The sequence below is a fragment of the Hyla sarda genome, chromosome 4, assembly GCF_029499605.1.
Source record: "Hyla sarda isolate aHylSar1 chromosome 4, aHylSar1.hap1, whole genome shotgun sequence".
NCBI classification, from domain to species: domain Eukaryota; kingdom Metazoa; phylum Chordata; class Amphibia; order Anura; family Hylidae; genus Hyla; species Hyla sarda.
In genome coordinates, this window is record NC_079192.1 from 270,219,666 (window position 1) to 270,231,218 (window position 11,553).

The 11,553-nt window shown below is 43.2% G+C and overlaps 1 long non-coding RNA gene across 2 annotated transcripts in view; it reads right to left on the reverse strand.

The window, feature by feature from the left end:
- Nucleotides 1–11,553, reverse strand: part of LOC130369228 (uncharacterized) — a 30,886-nt gene that overhangs the window by 18,867 nt on the left and 466 nt on the right. The window contains exon 2 of one of the 2 annotated variants that reach the window (XR_008892701.1): nucleotides 3,965–4,096. The exons of the other annotated variant lie outside the window; for it this stretch is intronic. This is a non-coding gene — a long non-coding RNA (uncharacterized LOC130369228). The remainder of the gene's footprint in view (nucleotides 1–3,964; nucleotides 4,097–11,553) is intronic. 2 annotated transcript variants of the gene reach the window in all.

An 11,553-nucleotide genomic window follows, 5' to 3' on the forward strand; every position in this document is an offset into this window, starting at 1 on the left:
GGATAATACGCACAGTGATGTCACAGTACAGGGATAATACACAGTGATGTCACACTACAGGGATATTACACACAGTGATGTCACAGTACAGGCATAATACACAGTGATGTCACAGTACAGGCACAATACCTGCAGTGATGTCACAATACAGGCATAATACCCGCAGTGATGTCACAGTACAGGGATAATACACAGTGATGTTACAGTACAGGGATAATACACACAGTGATGTCACAGTACAGGGATAATACACACAGTGATGTCACAGTACAGGCATAATACACAGTGATGTCACAATACAGGCATAATACCCGCAGTGATGTCACATTACAGGCATAATACCCGCAGTGATGTCACAATACAGGCATAATACCCGCAGTGATGTCACAGTACAGGGATAATACACAGTGATGTCACAGTACAGGGATAATACACAGTGATGTCACAGTACAATTGATAATACACAGTGATGTCACAGTACAGGGATAATACACAGTACAATTGATAATACACACAGTGATGTCACAGTACAGGGATAATACACACAGTGATGTCATAGTACATGGGTAATACACAGTGATGTCACAGTACAGGGATAATACACAGTGATGTCACAGTACAGGGATAATACACAGTGATGTCACAGTACAATTGATAATACACAGTGATGTCACAGTACAGGGATAATACACAGTACAATTGATAATACACACAGTGATGTCACAGTACAGGGATAATACACACAGTGATGTCATAGTACATGGGTAATACACAGTGATGTCACAGTACAGGGATAATACACAGTGATGTCACAGTACAGGGATAATACACACATTGATGTCACAGTACAGGGATAATACACAAAGTGATGTCACAGTACAATTGATAATACACAGTGATGTCACAGTACAGGGATAGTACACAGTGATGTCATAGTACAGGGATAATACACACAGTGATGTCACAGTACAGGGATAGTACACAGTGATGTCACAGTACAGGGATAATACACAGTGATGTCACAGTACAGGGATAATACACACAGTGATGTCACAGTACAGGGATAATACACAGTGATGTCACATTACAGGGATAGTACACAGTGATGTCACAGTACAGGGATAATACACAGTGATGTCACAGTACAGGGATAATACACACAGTGATGTCACAGTACAGGGATAATACACACAGTGATGTCACAGTACAATTGATAATACACACAGTGATGTCACAGTACAGGGATAATACACAGTGATGTTACAGTACAGGGATAATACGCACAGTGATGTCATAGTACAGGGATAATACACAGTGATGTCACACTACAGGGATATTACACACAGTGATGTCACAGTACAGGCATAATACACAGTGATGTCACAGTACAGGCACAATACCTGCAGTGATGTCACAATACAGGCATAATACCCGCAGTGATGTCACAGTACAGGGATAATACACAGTGATGTTACAGTACAGGGATAATACACACAGTGATGTCACAGTACAGGGATAATACACACAGTGATGTCACAGTACAGGCATAATACACAGTGATGTCACAATACAGGCATAATACCCGCAGTGATGTCACATTACAGGCATAATACCCGCAGTGATGTCACAATACAGGCATAATACCCGCAGTGATGTCACAGTACAGGGATAATACACAGTGATGTTACAGTACAGGCATAATACACAGTGATGTTACAGTACAGGGATAATACACACAGTGATGTCACAGTACAGGGATAATACACAGTGATGTCACAGTACAGGCATAATACCTGCAGTGATGTCACAATACAGGCATAATACCTGCAGTGATGTCACAATACAGGCATAATACCCGCAGTGATGTCACAGTACAGGGATAATACACAGTGATGTTACAGTGCAGGGATAATACACATAGTGATGGCACATGAAGTGTAGTAGTATTAGTAGGTCACATAGTATGGGCCAGCACCAGAGCATGGTCGGTATTTACTTTATTTTCCTCATTACAGCTGGCGCCCGGCACTTAATGCTTACTGTCCACTGCAGAATAATGGTGGCTGCGTGATGAACACGTGTTGGGGAGGAACACACCTGGAACAGGCAAATGCACAGGTCATAGGCGTGATGAGACAGCGGCTGATGGGACTCTGTTTTTTGAGTAGCCGGGGGCAGGCAGAGATATATTAAACAGGCCTGTGCGCAGCAGTATCAGAGGGGTTGATGGGACCGGGACGCTGATGTACAGTACTTGCCAGAATGAGGCCCTCACCAGCGCAAGGCATTAGCTGGCGGTCTTAATGGCCTCACAGAAGAGTTGCCTCTGACTATACATATACGCACAAAACAAACATGCTGTACACATTTCATACATATACACTTTATACAGATACACACATACACACAAAAAATACACCGATCCACAGGATTTACACACAAATAGGCATATTACATAGATACAGACATATGCACACATGTATATACATCCACACACTCTGTTTCCCAAGCAGGGTGCCTCCAGCTGTTGCAAAACTACAACATGCCAGTGGCTGTCCAGGCATGCTGACAATTGTAGTTCTGCAACAGCTGGAGGCACCCTGCTTGAGAAACACTGCACACACACACCTATAGACACATGGCCACTTACTAAGGCTGCTTTCACACTATAGAATTCTCAGTTTTAAAGATCCTTTATAACGAACGTGCATGCACTATTTCTCCCGTCACAAAATAACGACCGTTATTAATAACGGGCTATGACGGGTTAAAACGGGTAATGTAAAAATCCAATAGACTATAATGGGATTTTGTAATGGCCGTTTAACATCTGTTTTTAATGGTTTTGTTAACGGGTCATTATAACAGATCTTTATAACGGAGAATTCTATAGTGTGAAAGCAGCCTAAGCCTCTAGTTGTTGTCCCTCTGCATGAGTTCTTCAACCTCCAGCCGTCAGTGTGCTCTCCGCTCCTCCTCTCTACTCAGTCCGGACAGCAGAGGAAACAGTATGAGAGGAGCAGAGGCCGGAGACTGTGAGTCCAGGGGAGACTGAGAGTGCAGGGGAGACTGAGAGTGCAGGGGAGACTGAGAGTGCAGGGGAGTGCCGCGGCCCTACTGTCCTCTGAGAGGCTGGAAGAGCATCTGCCCAGTGAGCTGAGCGCTGCACCCTGTCTCTTAATGGCCACTGCTGCATTAATTTGTATTAGTGCAATTAGTATGAAAGGGCGGCAGGCCCCCTCACACGTTGGGCCCCTGTGCAGCTGAACCAGCTGCACAGGCGATATGTCCGCCCCTAAACCAGCTGGCAATGCCTCTAATGCTAGAAGGCATCAGTAATATAGTTAACAATTCATCATTAGTGTCTGGAACTGGAAATGATGGATTGAATGATGATGCAAATAAATAAGGGACATGCATGGCTCAAACTTTCCCTAATCCTTCCCTATATCTTCCCGGTACTCTAAGCTAACACCAAACACTACTAAACCTCACTGCCAATGCCCTAGACTATATACTTTTCTTGGCAAAAACCAAACAAGTTGTAGGAGCTAGAAAACTGACCCAAGCCAAAACAAAACAACTTGACTAGATTAAACTAAGCAAGACTATAGCAACTTCCTAATACAAAAATATAAATACCAAGAAATACCCTAGGAACACAGACGAGAACTGGAAAGAAATGTGGAACACATGGAACAGACATCTACACCAGAGCCCTTAACTGGTAGACTGTGAAGAGTAGTTACAAAGCATGTCTCTCTCAGGGGAATTGAACAATTATTGCCAACAGTCCTCATAGATAATAGCTGATCCCTGGGAGTTACAAAAGGACATGTTGTGATCAGCTTATTGTCAAGAGACCCTACTACAGAGTTGGAGTTGTCCAAATACAATCAAATACATGCTTGACAAAGACACCTGTGAGGGTCCACTGTATAACATGGAGGAATAAGCATTTTACCTTTTAGAGTCCATTTTTAATGGTTTTACTTGACAATAGTCTGCATATGTTCCTTTGGAGTCCAGGTATTAGATACTTGCATCTGTTTTGGCAGAGCAATTCACATTTCAAACTACTGACACTGTTAGAAAACTGTTAGGGCAAGAAGACACATGGTATTGGTATGTCTGTGCTTTCATAATGCTTTTTTCTCTGGTGTCAAGTGTCAAAGGGTCGTTCCCAAGCCACCTAAAGTGCTGAGGGTTGGAATGCCTTCTTGCTCTCCCTTCTATCCTTGCTTGATCGAATACAATAGTCTGTAGGCAAAAGCCTAGAAAAGAGGACCTAACACAGGTGCTTCTTCCCAAGGAATCACAAGATGTCTATTTATACTGATAAATATGCCTTTACTGGATAGCTACAATGCATTTAGAATTTGAGCTTCAGGTAGTATAAGCTAATGGTGGCAAATATACATACATATATACTGTAATTGGAATTGCTACCTGTCAGTATCAACCACGTGATTGACCAACTTCAGAAGCTAAGATGTACATATACATAAAAGAAGCAATAACACATATGAAATAGGGAACATAATCATTCAGTAGTGAATTACATACAAATCTGGCTAAAAATGCAGCTGAAAATAGTGACTGATTTGAACTGGCACAATACAGTGCTAACTACAGTACTTGTGAGCATGTATACATATGAATAGCAAATAACCACACTGAAGAAACAGGTACCCGCACTCACTCCTAGACTGCTGTAGCTAGACTCTTTCGGCTTGCACGGACGAAGTCTAGCTACAGCAGCCTAGCGGTGAGTGTGGGTACCTGTTTCTTCAGTGTAGTTATTTGTTATATGACTTTGGGCTTCTTGGTTCCCAGCACCCCCGGACTCACAGGTGCAAGGACTCTGGCATCCCGCAGCGACAGACCGTATTAATCAGCGTCTCCCAGGTTGTGATCCAGTATCTGTATCTAGGTCTCGGACCATAACAGTACCCTCTTCAGTTTTCTAGTAGATACATATGAATAGGTTAGGAGCGATGTGATCAATTGGAAATGGAATCGCTATATCTGCTCTTTGTAATGTAAAAGATATAATGTAACATGCATGTGATATTGGTGACCCTGGTACCCTAACAACAAAGAAGAACTACGAAGGCCGGAAAGGACAAAAAATCTGCGAAAATGTTAAAATGAAGATTCAGAGGAAAAAAAGGAGCCCAAAAAGGAAAAACAAATTACCAGTAACCAATCTAAAAACTAAGGATACGGACGCTGTCCATATCTTCTATCTTTAGCAGTACAAACTCAATCCATATGAGACCCCCCTTCTAAAGAATGGATTGCACTACTGTTCTACTTATACTGTGTTTTGTTTTCAACTATTCCTTGACTTCCAGAGGTTTGCACGGAAACTGACAATATTTTCATATCCAACAAAATAAAGGTGAGCAATAACCCCCCAGTACTACGGAGGAGAATAGTGATGGCATAAAACACCAAGCACTAAAACTTCTGTCCACATGATACCCTATCCACACACAGGAATTTCAAATAGAAGTGTTCGGAGATCGTGTAACGCAATCATTCAATGAATTATGCAGATTTAAATTATCATTCAGAAATCAAACCTTAGAACCTTACAAAAGAATGAAAAAATTGTCTTCCAATCTGCAGACAAAGGCAGAGGCATAATCCTTATGGGCTATTCTCATAATGAAGTGTTTCACATACTTTCTGACACAGTACACTATGAAAACAATTAGCTGTGATCCCTTTTGTAGTATCGAGAAGGATTTGTCCTGGATGCAGCAGAACAAGGCATCCTAAATAAGGATAAAAGTGAGTATCTGCTCACTAAAAATGGAAATAAACCATATTTCTATATTTTTACCAAAAAATACACAAATCCAGAATTCACCTGGGTATCCAATAATATCCTGCACTAACTCCCCATCGAGCAACCTAGCCCATTATCTGCAGAAACGTGTTCTCCAGCTCCCCAGCTAACTTCGGGATCCACTCACATTACAAAACTTTGGCAGAAAGGCTGCTATGTGATTACCTGTGACATCACAGCCTTATACACTAACATCAGTCATACCCTGTGTCTGAAGATTCCTAGAATTGGACTCCAGTATTACTAAATCACACTAAGAATTTATCTTGAATGTTCTAACATACATCTTGAAGAACAACTACTTCTTAAATGATGGCACTATTTACCAGGTTGGCACCGCAATAGGCGCGAAAGTCACCTGGTGTATGCATATCTTTTTATGGCCACTTTTAAATCATCTCATATCTCGGGTGACCCCTTATTTGGTCCATATACTGTTCTTTATAAAAGATTCATTAATGACCTCTTCTTTGTATGGAAAGAAACAGAGGATTCAATTAAACTACTTCTAAACACACTAAACTCAAATTCTTGGGGTATTTGATTTACCCTTCATGCCAGCCTAGAAAAAGAGGAGTTCCTGGACCTGTCCATCTCTCATGACATCACTCATTTTACTTCCACAATTTTCAAACTAGTTGACATCAATAGTGAACATTATCGCAAGTGGCTCCAGCCACTCCATTCCTTCCAGCCAATATATGTATGTTCACCACCATTAGTCCCATACTACCTGACAAAGAATTTTATTCTAATTCGAAACGCATTGCAGCCATTCAATAGGTATATTTATTATTCATATCACTTGACATCTTGTAATTCCTTGGGAAGAAGAGCCTGCATTTGCCTTCAAACTTTGGTATTCATTTCTCTACCGTTCAGCACCATGAACTCGGATGGATCAATCGGCTGCTCATCCCACTTCTACAGTATATTACTCTATGGGGGAGATTTATCAAAACCTGTGCAAAGGAAAAGTTGCTCAGTTGCCCATAGCAACCAATCAGATCGCTTCTATCATTTTGCAGAGGCCTTGTTAAAAATGAAAGAAGCGAGTTGATTGGTTGCTATGGGCAAGTGGGCAACTTTTTCACCCCATATGTGCCTACTGAGGTGTTGTGCCCTGAGCCTTTCCAAGAATCATTATTGATCCACATGACCTATGGGCTTCACTTGTTGTTAAGGTCTGAGCTGAACACCAGCAGTAATGATACAGTGCAATCACTTCCAGTGACTCATAGGTGTTGTCTTCTCTGATCAGCCCAGACGACCATGCCGACTTCTCTTAAAGAATCTGCTAGACAAAAATGTTAGGCTTCTATCTCCAGCACAATCCTCACCTCTATACAAACTCCCCACATCTATTGCCCCATACAGTTATAGTGCCCAATGTGTGCCCCCATATAGTAGTTCAGTCCCCTCTGTTCCCCCATATAGTAGTTATTCCCTTACACATCAACCTTATACTATTGGGCTCCATACTACTTTGTATAGTATTATGCCCCCATATATTATAAAGTCCTTATACTGACCCCTTTAGTAGTTAGGCCCCATATATTATTCGGCCCCATATTATATTGGGCCAACATACTGTCCCATACAGTAGTTATGTCATCATACTGTCATATATAGTAGTTACACTGCCATAAATCATTAGGCCCCAATACTGTCCCCATATGGTATTAGACCCTCATACTGACGTATAAAATAGTTAGGCATCCATACTGCCCTATATAGTAATTTGACCCCCCACACTGCCCCCTATAGTTGTTAGGCCCTATACAGTCCTATATAATAGTTAGGCCTCGAATACTGTAGTAGGTCTATGAGGGGGAAAAAGAAAAACAACACTCTCACTCTTCCTTCCCTCATGGCTCCTCAGGCAGAAGTGACAGAACAGAGCCACCAGCTCTGTCCTGCAATCTGTGCAGCATGCGTTCTGTTGTGTGTCCATCTTAACCTCTTAAGGACGCAGGGCGTATGGATACGCCCTGCATCCCGAGTCCTTAAGGACGCAGGGCGTATCCATACGCCCGTGGGAATTCCGGTCCCCACCGCTAGCCGGTTGGGGACCGGAGCCGGATGCCTGCTGAAATCGTTCAGCAGGCATCCCGGCATATCGCCCAGGGGGGTCATTATGCCCCCCCATGTTGGCGATCGCCGCAGATCGCTGGACAATTCAGTCCAGCGATCTGCGGCGATTCCGGGTCAATCGGGTCTCCAGTGACCCGGTGACCCGGAATAACTGGCTGTTCGGGGCCGTCTCTGACGGCCCCGAACAGCCAGAGCCTGCAGGGGTGAGGTGGCACTGGTGCCACCTCACGATCGCCCTGATTCGTCGGCCGGATTACCGGCCGACCAATCAGGGCGCCTGCTGCGGGTGTCACTCCCGCACCCGCTCCGCCCCTCTTCCGGAGGGCGTGAGCGGGTGCGGGAAGACGACCCCGGGTGCTGGGGACCCCGATCCCCGGCGTCAATGTTGGGATCGGGGCCCCAGGAGCGACGGCGGCGGCGAGGGACAGCCTGCGATGGAGCAGCAGCAGGAGGTGAGTTACAGCCTCCTGCTGTTGCTTAGCAACAGCTGCCAGCATGCAAAAAGGGCATGCTGGGAGCTGTAGTTATGCAACAGCAGGAGGCAGACCACCACAACTCCCAGCATTCCCTTATGGGCATGCTGGGACTTATGGTTTTGCAACAGCTGGAGGCACATTTTTTCTATGGAAAAGTGTACCTTCAGCTGTTGTATAACTACAACTCCCAGCATGCACAAACAGCTAAAGTGCATGCTGGGAGTTGTAGTGGTGCATCTGCTGGTTGCATAACTACAACTCCCAGCATGCCCGTTGGCTGTCGGTGACTGCTGAGAGTTGTAGTTTTGCAACAGCTGAAGGCACACTGGTTGTGAAACTTAGTTTTTTTTTTTTTACCTAACTCATTGTTTCACGACCGGTGTGCTTCCAGCTGTTGCAAACTACAACTCCCAGCAGTCACCTTACACCATGCACCGTACATGCTGGGAGTTGTAGTTTTGCAACAGCTGGAGGCACACTGGTTTTGAAACACTGAGTAAGGTCACAAACTCCGTGATACATAACCAGTGTGCCTACAGCTGTTGCAAAACTAAAACTCTCAGCATGTACAGTCTCTCAGCGCATGCTGGGAGTTGTAGTTTTGCAACAGCTGGATGTCCCCCCCAATGTGAACGTACAGGGTACACTCACATGGGCGGAGGATTACAGTAAGTATCGGGCTGCAAGTTTGAGCTGCAGCAAATTTTCTGCAACAGCTCAAACTGCCAGCGAGAAACTACTGTGAACCCCCGCCCGTGTGACTGTACCCTAAAAACACTACACTACACTAACACACAATAAAATAAAAAGTAAAAAACACTACATATACACATACCCCTACACAGCCCCCCTGCCTCCCCAATAAAAATGAAAAACGTCTGGTACGCCACGGTTTCCAAAACGGAGCCTCCAGCTGTTGCAAAACAACAACTCCCAGTATTGTCGGACAGCCGTTGACTGTCCAGGCATGCTGGGAGTTTTGCAACAGCTGGAGGCACCCTATTTGGCAATCACTGGCGTAGAATACCCCTATGTCCACCCCTATGCAATCCCTAATTTAGGCCTCAAATGCGCATGGCGCTCTCACTTTGGAGCCCTGTCGTATTTCAAGGCAACAGTTAAGGGTCACATATGGGGTATTGCCGTACTCGGGAGAAATTGGGCTTCAAATTTTGGGGGGTATTTTCTGCTTTAACCCTTTGTATAAATGTAAATTTTTGGGGAAACCAAGCATTTTAGGTAATTTTTTTAATTTTTTTTTACATATGCAAAAGTCGTGAAACACCTGTAGGGTATTAAGGTTCACTTAACCCCTTGTTACATTCCCCGAGGGCTCTAGTTTCCAAAATGGTATGCCATGTGGGGGTTTTTTGCGGTCCTGGCACCATAGGGGCTTCCTAAATGCGGCATGCCCCCAGAGCAAAATTTGCTTTCAAAAAGCCAAATGTGACTCCTTCTCTTCTGAGACCTGTAGTGCGCCAACAGAGCACTTTTCACCCCCATATGGGGTGTTTTCTGAATCGGGAGAAATTGGGCTTCAAATTTTGGGGGGTATTTTCTGCTTTAACCCTTTGTATAAATGTAAATTTTTTGGAAAACCAAGCATTTTAGGTAAATTTTATTTTATTTTTTTTACATATGCAAAAGTCGTGAAACACCTGTAGGGTATTAAGGTTCACTTTACCCCTTGTTACGTTCCCCGAGGGGTCTAGTTTCCAAAATGGTATGCCATGTGTTTTTTTTTTGCTGTCCTGGCACCATAGGGGCTTCAAAAATTTCCTTCAAAAAAGCAAAATGTGACTCCTTCTCTTCTGAGACCTGTAGTGTGCCAGCAGAGCACTTTTCACCCCCATATGGAGTGTTTTCTGAATCGGGAGAAATTGGGCTTCAAATTTTGGGGGGTATTTTCTGCTATTACCCTTTTTAAAAATGTAAAACTTTAGGGAAACCAAGCATTTTAGGTAAAAAAAATATATATTTTTTTATACATATGCAAAAGTCGTGAATCACCTGTGGGGTATTAAGGTTCACATTACCCCTTGTTACGTTCCCCGAGGGGTCTAGTTTCCAAAATGGTATGCCATGTGTTTTTTTTTGCTGTTCTGGCACCATAGGGGCTTCCTAAAGGTGACATGCCCCCCAAAAACCATTTGACGCTCCTTCCCTTCTGAGCCCTCTACTGCGCCCGCCGAACAATTAACATAGACATATGAGGTATGTGCTTACTCGAGAGAAATTGGGTTTCAAATACAAGTAAAAATTTTCTCCTTTTTACCCCTTGCAAAAATTCAAAAATTGGGTCTACAAGAACATGCGAGTGTAAAAAATGAAGATTGTGAATTTTCTCCTTCACTTTGCTGCTATTCCTGTGAAACCCGTAAAGGGTTAAAACGCTTACTGAATGTCATTTTGAATACTTTCGGGGGTGCAGTTTTTATAATGGGGTCATTTATGGGGTATTTCTAATATGAAGACCCTTCAAATCCACTTCAAACCTGAACTGGTCCCTGAAAAAAAGAGAGTTTCAAAATTTTGTGAAAAATTGGAAAATTGCTGCGGAACTTTGAAGCCTTCTGGTGTCTTCCAAAAGTAAAAACTCATAAATTTTATGATGCAAACATAAAGTAGACATATTGTATATGTGAATAAAAAAATAATTTATTTGGAATATCCATTTTCCTTACAAGCAGAGAGCTTCAAAGTTAGAAAAATGCAAAATTTTCAAATTTTTCATCAAATTTTGGGATTTTTCACCAAGAAAGGGTGCAAGTTACCAAAAAATTTTACCACTACGTTAAAGTAGAATATGTCACGAAAAAACTATCTCGGAATCAGAATGATAACTAAAAGCATTCCAGAGTTATTAATGTTTAAAGTGACAGTGGTCAGATGTGCAAAAAATGGCCGAGTCCTTAAGGTGAAAAAGGGCTCAGTCCTTAAGGGGTTAAAGATGCATACACAGTTGAAAGCAGCACTCATTGGGCATCCAGGAAATCTGTCCCAAATCTCCTGACCTTGCCCCTCTGTTCGCTGGGCACCACAGCAGTAGTGTAACCTGCCTCTATGGTAGGTATGTCACTGGTTACCCCCCTTTTATCAGTCTCCTCATACACTACACTTGGGTTC